The sequence below is a fragment of the Mauremys mutica genome, chromosome 12 (genome assembly GCF_020497125.1).
Source record: "Mauremys mutica isolate MM-2020 ecotype Southern chromosome 12, ASM2049712v1, whole genome shotgun sequence".
In the NCBI taxonomy this organism is placed as follows: domain Eukaryota; kingdom Metazoa; phylum Chordata; order Testudines; family Geoemydidae; genus Mauremys; species Mauremys mutica.
In genome coordinates, this window is record NC_059083.1 from 18,634,745 (window position 1) to 18,645,681 (window position 10,937).

Consider the following 10,937-nt stretch of genomic DNA (forward strand, 5'->3'; position numbering starts at 1 on the left):
ATCTGTCCCCCCTGTGCATGGAGAGCACGATTCAGCTTTCCCATAACTGTCCCCCACTGCCCCCCGGCCGCCCGACTACCCCTATTTAGAGTTGCCAACCCTCCAGGATTGGCCTGGAGTCTCCCAGAATCAGCATCATTCTCCCGGTGGCTATTGAAAGCAATTCAGGAGATTTTAATAAGAAAATGACATTACGTCATACTAGGGGGGGGAAATCTCCCGGAATAGCTTCAGTCAGAGTTGGCAACTCTACTTTGTGCGCTATGGGAGACTCACCATGAGGTTGGGGTGGGAAGATGCCAAAATTGTGCCCAGTTGTTAGATAGTTACCCATCCATCCCCATAGGCACTGTCTCGCTCTATCTATCCATGTGTTCCCAAACATATCATCTGTCTGTCTTATCTATAACATTTTGGATGAAAAATGTAATAAAATTGCAGATTTAAAAATTTAGGGGGGAACAGAGCTGCCCCGGGGAGGGGCAAGTAGGGCAATTTGCCCCGGGCCCCACAGGGCCCCCCACGAGAATATAGTATTCTATAATATTGCAACTTTTTTTTACGGAAGGGGCCTCCGAAATTGCTTTGCCCCGGGCCCCCTGAATCCTCTGGGCAGCCCTGTTTGTTCTCCTGTGCAAAATCACAGCAACAAGATGGTGTCAAGTATCAGAGGGGGAGCCGTGTTAGTCTGGATCTGTAAAAGCAGCAAAGAGTCCTGTGGCACCTTATAGACTAACAGACGTATTGGAGCATGAGCTTTCGTGGGTGAATACCCACTTCATCAGACGCATGTAATGGAAATTTCCAGAGGCAGGTATAAATATGCAGGCAAGAATCAGTCTGGAGATAAGGAGGTTAGTTCAATCAGGGAGGGTGAGGCCCTCTTCTAGCAGTTGAGGTGAGAACACCAAGGGAGGAGAAACTGGTTTTGTAGCTGGCTAGCCATTCACAGTCTTTGTTTGATCCTGAGCTGATGGTGTCAAATTTGCAGATGAACTGAAGCTCAGCAGTTTCTCTTTGAAATCTGGTCCTGAAGTTTTTTTGCTGCAGGATGGCTACCTTTAAATCTGCTATTGTGTGGCCAGGGAGGTTGAAGTGTTCTCATACAGGTTTTTGTATATTGCCATTCCTAATATCTGATTTGTGTCCATTTATCCTTTTACGTAGGGACTGTCCAGTTTGGCCGATGTATATAGCAGAGGGGCATTGCTGGCACATGATGGCGTATGTAACATTGGTGGACGTGCAGGTGAATGAACCGGTGATGGTGTGGCTGATCTGGTTAGGTCCTGTGATGGTGTCGCTGGTGTAGATATGTGGGCAGAGTTGGCATCGAGGTTTGTTGCATGGATTGGTTCCTGAGTTAGAGTTACTATGGTGCGGTGTGCAGTTACTGGTGAGAATATGCTTCAGGTTGGCAGGTTGTCTGTGGGCGAGGACTGACCTGACACCCAAGGCCTGTGAAAGCGAGGGATCGTTGTCCAGGATGAGTTGTAGATCATTGATGCTGCGTTGGAGAGGTTTAAGCTGAGGACTATAGGTGATGGCCAGTGGAGTCCTGTTGGTTTCTTTCTTAGGCTTGTCTAGTAGCAGGAGGCTTCTGGATACATGTCTGGCTCTGTTGATTTGTTTCCTTATTTCCTCGTGCGGGTATCGTAGTTTTCAGAATGCTTGGTGAAGATCTTGTAGGTGTTGGTCTCTGCCTGAGGGGTTGGAGCAGATGCGGTTGTACCTCAGTGCTTGGCTGTAGACAATGGATCTTGTGGTGTGTCCAGAATGGAAGCTGGAGGCATGAAGGTAGGCAGAGCGGTCGGTGGGTTTTCGGTATAGGGTGGTGTTAACGTGACCATCACTTATTTGTACCGTGGTGTCTAGGAAGTGGACCTCCTGTGTAGATTGTTCCAGGCTGAGGTTGATGGTGGGGTGGAAACTGTTGAAATCGTGGTGGAATTTTTCCTGAGTCTCCTTCCCATGGGTCCAGATGATGAAGATGTCATCAATGTAGAGAAGGGGCATGAGTGGACGAGAGCTGAGGAAGTGTTGTTCCAGGTCAGCCATAAAAATGTTGACGTATTGTGGGGCCATGCGGGTGCCCATGGTGGTGCCACTGGTCTGGAGGCATATATTGTCACCAAATTTGAAATAATTGTGCGTGAGGATAAAGTCACAGCGCTCAGCAACACAGGGAGAGACAGTTCCTGCCCCAGCTGAGATCAGGGCTCCATTGTGCCAGGTGCTGCACAGACACACAGTGGGTACATCCACGCTGGAGCTGGAAGATGTAATTTCCAGCTTGAGAAGATATACCAGTACTAGCCTCAGGGTGGCAGAAGGGATTAGCTGTCCCCCAAGTACAATCCCAACCAAGACCTGAGGTAGGTACTTAGGTTTTTTAGTCCTGCTGCCACAGCTACACTCTATTTTTAGCCTGGCAGTTCAATCGCAGCTAGCGTGGGTATGGCTGCTCCAGCCAGAAATTACACCTTCCAGCTCCAGTGCAGACACACCCCGGTGAGACAGTCCCTGCCCTGCAGAGCTCACAGTCTAACCAGGCAAACTGGCCCTATTCCACAAGTAGAGAAACTGAGACCCAGAGAGATTAAGTGTCTTGCCTAAGGCCACACAGGGAGTGTGTGGCAGAGCTGAGAATTGGCTCAAGTTCACTTGCATCTAGGGTGACCAGATGTCCTGATTTTATAGGGAAAGTCCCGATTTTTGGGTCTTTTGCTTATATAGGCTCCTATTACTCCCCACCCCCGTCCTGATTTTTCATACTTGCTGTCTGGTCACCCTACCTGCATCCCAGCCCAGTTCATTAATCCCAAGACCAGCCTTCCTCAGTCTCATCTATCTCCAATCCTTTTCTCAGCCTCCTCTCCCGCCTTTCCCCATTCCTCCTCCTCTCCCATGTACCCACCTTCTGTCAGTCACGTGCCCTGAAGGAGCTTAATTGTTCCTCCAATCCCCTGCTTCAGGTTCAAGCCAACCTCTGGCTGACGGGTTGAGAAGAAACTCTCCTGGGGACAGGCTATTCCACAGCTGTCCACTAGGGGGTTTCCTCTGCAGGAGCTGGCACTTGCCACTGTAAGCGGCAGGATACCGGGCTAGATGGGCCCATGGGTCTGATCCAGTCAGGTAATTCCTAGGTTCTCTCTGATCTCTGCCTCCTCCATTTCCCACCCTCCTTCTGCCTCACCAGAGCCGTTCTCTCTCCTCTAACTCACAGAGCGAGTCTGGGACAAGTCCCTACCCCCAGCGTTGCAGGGGCACTGGCATCATCAGAGCACCAAACAGGAGCCATAATTCAGGTGCTGGGGGGCTCGGGCGGGGGGATGCACAAGGGGCCATCGCAGGCCGAGGCAGAAGCTGTCGTTATGAAGTGTGAGGACGAGGCAGCCGGCCCATCGCCCCTCCAGAGCGGGTGGGGCAGGAATGCAATGAGTGGCAGGTGCAGGGTATGAAGAGGGGGAGCTCGATGCCCAGACGTTCCCTCCGGTCCCTTCCCAGCAGGACACGAGGCAGCCTTTGGTGTGTGGATGCTAGAGAACTTCCAGCAGCGTGGGGCTATATTAGCAAGGTGGAGGGCGGGAAAACACACTCCTGTCCATGTGTCCGGTCTCCCGGGCTCCTCCATTAACTCCTCCAGGAAGCCTAAAGGGCATCCCTGCGATGCCAGAAAACACCCCAGTCCAGGCTGCCCCAGAGCACGGAGCCAGTCAAGTCCAACAGTTCCCCTCTGCTCCCACACAGGGGTAGCATCCTGCTGGGCTCATACACGTGCTCGTCCTCCTTCCACCACTAGGGGGCGCTGCGTCAGTGCTGTATTCAGTCCTACTGGGGCTCAGCACTTGTCTACATGGGAAAGTTGGGCTGTAAGTGGAACTGGTCTAGTGAACCCGGGGCCCAGGGCAGTGCGCTAGGTGGATGCTCTGCTCTTGCTTTGAATGATGGGTTTTGTTTTGTTTTGTTTTGGGTTTTTTCCCCTGCACAGGAAGGACCCGCTCTCAGCAGGGTTAGTACAGAGATGCTTTGGCTTCCTGTCGGGGGTGGATGGAAAATATTTCACTGTGGTGTGAGACAGGCAACACATTTGTGTGGTACCCAGAGCTGGGGAAAAGGAGCCTCGTTGCAGTCACTACGGCTCAGAGTCACTGGCGCAGAGCTGTGGAGCAGAGATCCCTCCCCGTTCCTCCTGTGGCACTGAGGAGTACGCCTTTAAGGGCTGAGCTTCCCAGACAGAGTCTGGGCAGGGCGCTGGGCAGCTCTGGTGGCTCCGCACGGCCAGGCCTCAGACCCAGAATCAAGCCTGACTCTTGCAAGCACCAAGGCCAAGAGACCCAAAGGTACTTAGGTGCCTCACTTCCAAAATGGGAGCCTCTGAGGATCTGGGCGAGTGTGAGCACTGACCACCACAGCTCCCCTCTCCCTGCAGGGAGCGAACCCTGCCCCGCCTCTGGGGCGCCCGGCCGTGCCCAGCCCTGCGCAGAGCCATTCACTTGGGGTTTCATGCTGGGGCAAGGGGATGAAGTAGGGGAGGCCCCCCAAAGCAGTGTGTGTCGGATGCCAGGATCCCCCCTGAACACCACTAATGGAGGGACCCCCCCCATACCTGGGTCCTGCCCTGACCCCCTGATGGAGGAGCCTCCCCCTGCCCAGATCCCCCTGAATACCCCAATGCAGGAACCTCCGTGCCTACCCAGATCCCCTGAACTCCCAGTGAAGGCGCCGACCCTGAAGGGAGAGTGAGACCCCCTGGGCATGGGCGGCAGGTTATATACTTGTGTGGGGCCCTGGCCCCAGCAATATTCAGGGCTGGGCGCCCTGCTCCAGCAATAGTTGGAGCTGGGTCTCTTCCCGCCCCCCCCCCCGGTCCTGCCTGGATCGGCCCCGGCCACCGCAGGTCTCCCCCCGCTGCCGCGACCCTGCCTGGAGCAGGTCCCAGCCCCCGCCTGCCACCCCCCCTCCGCGTGTTCCCCCCCCTCCGCCGCGTTGTGTTGCGTCCCTGCCTGACAGAACGCAGCGCGCCTCTCCCCTGCCTGCTGCCCGGAGGGCTCCCAGCAGATTTGCTGTCTGCTGCCGCAGGGTCCTAGTGCCTGCCCTCCGCCAGTACTGGCAAGGCAGGCTGCCCTTACCCTGAGCCTCTCCAACCCCAAACCCTCAGCCCCAGCCAGAGCCCTCATTCCCCCCGCACCCTAATCCTCAGCCCCAGCCCTGAGCACCCCCACATCATGAACCCCTCATCCCCCTGCACCCTAATCCTCAGCCCCAGCCAGAGCCCTCATCCCCCTGCACCCTAATCCTCAGCCCCAGCCAGAGCCCTCATCCCCCCGCACCCTAATCCTCTGCCCCAGCCCTGAGCGCCCCCACATCATGAACCCCTCATCCCCCTGCACCCTAATCCTCAGCCCCAGCCAGAGCCCTCATCCCCCCGCACCCTAATCCTCTGCCCCAGCCCTGAGCGCCCCCACATCATGAACCCCTCATCCCCCCGCACCCTAATCCTCTGCCCCAGCCCTGAGCGCCCCCACATCATGAACCCCTCATCCACAGCCCTCACCCCACACTCCAAACCTCTGCCCTAGCCCTGAGCCCCCTCCTGCATCATGAACCCCTCATCCACAGCCCTCACCCACAGCCCAACCCTCTTCCCTAGCCCTGAGCCCCCTCGCATCATGAACCCCTCATCCACAGCCCTCACCCCACAGCCCAACCCTCTTCCCTAGCCCTGAGCCCCCTCCTGCATCATGTACCCCTCATCCTCAGCCCCACAGTCCTCACCCTGCACTCCCTCCTATCCCCAAACTCCCTCCCCCTTCCCACACACCCCTTCCCAACCCCAAACTCCATCCCAAAGCCTGCACCCTTCACCTCCTCCTGCACACCCACCCCCTGCCCCAGCCCAGAGCCTGCACCCAGCACCCTTCCTGCACCCTAATCCCCAGCCCAGGATCTGCACCCCAGACCTCCCCCGCCGAGCCCCCTCCCAGAGCCTTAGGCAGGTGGGGGCGGAGTTGGGGGGGGCGGAGTTGGGGGCGGGTTCTGGGCCCCACCAAAATTTTTACAAACTTGCCACCCATGCCCCTGGGGGCCTGGCCCACTGACCGGGGGCCTGCAAGAGACTGTTCAAAAGCTGGGGCGTAGCCCAGACCCTGTGGCTCTGTGAGGGGGCCTGAGTGGGAGATTTGGAGGAGGCAGCTGGAGAAAGTGACCAGCCCTGGAGCCACCCAGGGAGGGGGAAGCGGGAATTGGACAGAGAGATTCAGGCCTTTGTGACCCACATTTGACCCATCGGGCTTGGCCTGCCCTGGTTCCTACAGCTGCCTTTCAGCTGCAGGCGCGTAACGCTGACCCCAATGGAAGTGTCAGTGGGACCCAACTGGAGCTAAAGGCCCCGTTTGTTCCTGATGATGCAGTTTCTGTTTCTAGAGCTGATTCTCATTGGCAGCCAGTGCGTGAGCAGGGGAATCGCTGGCTGCAGGCCCCTGCATCACTTTCTACCACTAGAAACCTCCTCCATGGTGCATGGGGAGGAGGGGCAGAGATCCTGCTGCAAAGCTGCTCCATTCATCTGTTCCTGCCCCCAAACCAGATTCTGGGGCATTTCCAGCCTGCAGCCTCCTCCTGTTTCCTCTCCCACCACCACCACTTCCTTTGGATTTATCTGCACACAGAAACGGAAGGGTTTAGCTCCCTGGGATAGCTAAAGCCGTACAACCCCCTAGTCTGGACATGGTTACGCCAGTATAAAAGGTGCTTAGTAGGGTTGTCATCCCTCCAGGATTGGCACAGAGTCTTCAGGAATTGAAGATTAATCTTTAATGAAAGATTATGTCATGTGATGAAAGCTCCCAGAATATGGCCAATTAAAATTGGCAGCCCTAGATTTAGGCTTGTGCTGGTGTAGCTAGTCCCACAAGCGGCGGCCTGTACCCTTTACTGGCACAAGCTAAAACATTCAAGGGAGATTTAAACTGAAATAAGAGCGTCCATCCACCAAGCTGCAAGGGTTGAACCGAGACAGAGTGCGGTAGAACCTCAGAGTTACCAACACCAGAGTTACACACTGAGCAGTTAACCACACACCTCAGCAGCAGAGAAAAAAACAACAACAAAAACCAGGCAAATACAGAGCAGTACAGTGCTGTGCTGAACGCACACTACTAGAAAACAGCATTTTGCTTCTGCACAGTAGAATGGTTAAAATAGAGGATTGAGTCAGGATGCCTGGGTTCTGTTCCTAGCACTGCTACTGACTATGTGAACATGGCAGGGTGTTGGTTTGTGCCTCTGCCTTAATTTCATCCTCTGTGAAATGGGTGTAAACATGCTCACCCAAAGCACCTTGTGATCCGCGGATAATTGGTTCTGTATAAAAGCAAAGAATTGATTGACAGTTTTGGACACATCTTTCCTTTAAATAGCTGTGCTTTCTGACACCCCCTCCCCATTATCTTCACCAGAAGAATATTTTCTGCACAGTAAAGTTTCAAAGTTGTATTAAGTCAATGTTCAGGTGTAGACTTTTGAAAGAACATCCATAATGCTTTGTCCATTCCTGAGGTGTTCGCAACTCTGAGGTCCTACTGTAATGGGCGGTGTGTGTGTGTGTGTGTGTGTGTGTGGGGCCAGGCCTTACAAAGTGGGGTGCTATGACTGAGCGCCGCACAAGCACCAGCCAGAGCAGCCCCAGGCCAATCAGAGCGAGCAGGGCGGGTGCAGGCCCCCAGTAGAACCAGATCGATTTGAGGTTCTGAACAGCTGACTCAGTTCCCAGAAACATGCGGTTACCCAACCTGCAGCTACTCCCCAAATTGTTTCCTGTTATTACACTGCTGTGTGCTCTGCGTGCAGCCCCCGCACCCCCACCCAGTGCTGGGAGGGGGAAACCCGTGGCTGGTATTGTCACCTGCGGTTCAAGGCTCGGGGCTGTCAGCCAATCACTGGGCGCAGGCGACTGTTCAGGGCTGTATAAAAAGCTCTGCAGAGCTGCGCCGCCGCCTGCTGCTGCTGTGTGCTTCCTCGCCGCCCAGAGTTGGGTGAGTGGCCCTTATATTGGGGGTGGGACACCTGGACTCTTGGGGGCGGGGAGGAAGAGATGCGACCCCCGAAGGGGAGCAGGAGGGGAGGAGGAAGAGACATGGCCCCGCAGTGGGAGGCGGGTAAGAGAGACAGGCCTTGGTTGTTGAGCCTTTAGGGTGGAATCAGGTCACATCTTTTCGAGCTTTTCTCTGCATCCCCAAGGCCTGGAACTGTAGCTTTGTTTTAAATGGAAGCTGAGATTCCCCTGTAACTGCTTGGCCCTGGGAGCTGGGCTTTTGAAAACACCAAATATCATAAGACTTATAACATGGAGAGACTTGGCAACACAAGTGAGACCTTACAGCAGTCTAGGGGATTTAGATCCATAATTATCTGCCTAGTAGTGGTGTCTGGGACCTGGCGGAGCTTAGGGCCCTGTTGTGCGCTTGTCTTTCTGTCTGTAACTAAAATTGAGTTTTGGACACATCTTTCCTTTAAATAGCTGTGCTTTCTGACACCCCCTCCCCATTATCTTCACCAGAAGAATATTTTTTTTTGGAGCAGGGACGGGTCTGTAGACCTGCGTCTCTTCCTTTGTCATGTTTCTTAGGCTATGTCTACACTACCCACGTTACAATGCGGCCGCGGCAGCGCTGTGATGTGGACAGTGTAGACACGCTGTATCGCCGGGGGAGAGCTCTCCTGGCGATAACCCCCACCGCAATAGCTTTCACCCCTGAACAACAAAAGTTTTAGTGCTGAAAGTGGCGGTGTAGACACAGCCCTACTAGTGGCAAAAACATCCCTGCTCAATGCCTTTTTTTTTCATAGGGATTTAGCTTTCTGAAGAGGACAATCCCTTTCAAATTCAGTTTCCCTTGGGATGAGGGATGTGGGGAAGATAAGCCGGCAGGAGCAGTGTGTTTCTCTCTCTCTCTCTTCCCCAGGTGCAGGGTAAAGTGCCCACCAGGATCCTGAGAGCAAACAGAGATTTTGATTTCTACTGAAGTGGTTGCTGGTTTGTATGTTGCAGTGGGGAACAATAAAGCAGTGTCTATACTGGCAATTTCAGTGCTAACACTTTTGTCACTCAGCGGTGTGAACACCCCCCACCCCGTCCAACTGACAAAAGTTTTAGCGCTGAAAAGCGCCAGTATTGACAGCGCTTTATCGTTCAGGGTGGTTTTGTTTTATCGCCGGGAGAGCTCGCTCCTGGTGATAAAGTACAGCTACACGGCACTGCGGCTGCGGTGCCATAAGGTGCACCATGTAGCCATAGCCTAAAAGAAGGTGGGTCTTCAGGACGCCTGAGTTCTTTACCCAGATGTGGGGGAGTGAAGTCTAGTGGTCAGAGCACTCATTTTAAACCCAGCCCTGGGAGAAAGTTGTCTAATGGTTAAAATAGAGGAGTGAGTCAGGATGCCTGGGTTCTGTTCCTAGCGCTGCTACTGACTATATGAACATGACAGGGTGTTGGTTTGTGCCTCTGCCTTAACTTCATCCTCTGTGAAATGGGTGTAAACATGCTCACCCAAAGCACCTTGCGATCCTTGGATAATTGGTTCTGTATAAAAGCAAAGAATTGCTAATCCATTAGTGTTTGCAAAGTCCTTGGAACTGCTGGGAGTCGCACAAAACACAGTTCTGATCTTGATTGAGGAGGGGGCTGTGCTGTGTAATGCTGACACCTAATGGACACTCTCGGCATTGCAGCAGGATGATGGGGACCAGTAATACAGGCTGCCAGATGTCACTCACTGCATTACATTAGTACTGTGCCATTATGCAGGCCCCATTAGTGAAGCTACGGCTGCAGATGCCTGGCAGAGCTTCACCTCTTACACTGGCAGCAGGGGCCTGCCAGGAGAACAGAGCACTCTATGTTATTAACCGTGAGCTCATCCCAGAGACTAATCACTGGAGTTGGCAAGAAAGGAGAGAAGCAGGACGCATGCCGATTTTTAGTGGCACTCTGCTACCAGCCGGGGTCCGGGCCACCGGCCCCGCTGAGGCCGCTGCCTGCCTGGATGGTCGGAACCCCTGTAATTTACTGTAATTTAAGGTTTCGCCTGCCATGGGGTGGCAGACGGAACCCCAGACTGGCAGCGGGCTGAGCCGCTCAGTCCTCTGCGGATCTGGGGTTCAGTCCGCCAGCACGCGAAACCTTAAATTACCGTAAATAAATGAAGACTTAGCACACCACTTCTCAAAGGTTGCCAACCCCTGGTCTAGTGGCTAGAATGGCACAGACTGTTATGATCTGTGTAAGGTAGAGAGGCTCTGCATTGGATTCAACCAGGAGCAGCTCCCCTCTTTTCTTTTGGGTAGATAGAGGGGAGATCTGGGCAGCGGTGGGGCAAAGCTGGGTGTCAGGAGGGGGGATTATAGCAACACCCTGTCTCTGGGGTGAACACAAGAGTTTTAGATCTTGGATGGGACCAGCCAGCCCCCTAAGCAACCCCATGGAAAGGGGACCCTTTCAGCCCTGCTGCTCCAAGCCCTTCACTGGTGGCTCCCACTCCTTGGATGTCTATGGGGCCAAGTCTCTCCTCTCAATCCCTCCACCTAGGGTGACCAGACAGCAAGTGTGAAAAATCAGGACACGGAGTAGGGGGTAATAGGAGCCTATATAAGAAAAAGACCCAAAAATCAGGACTGTCCTATAAAATTGGGACATCTGGTCACCCTACCTCCACCCTACCTCAGCTTTTCTCATCTGCACCCCAGATCCCCTGCCCCAGGGGTCTCTCGCGGGCTGAGTCCTTCACTTTTAACCAGCTACATCTCTGCCTCTCTGGGTGGGTTGGGGGTGGAATTTCTCCCTTCTCCCAGCACCCTGTTGAGCCCAGTAACTGGTGTTTGGCTGAGGCACTTCACTCTATGTGCAATGGGAGCTGAGCTCTTTTCACACCCTGGCC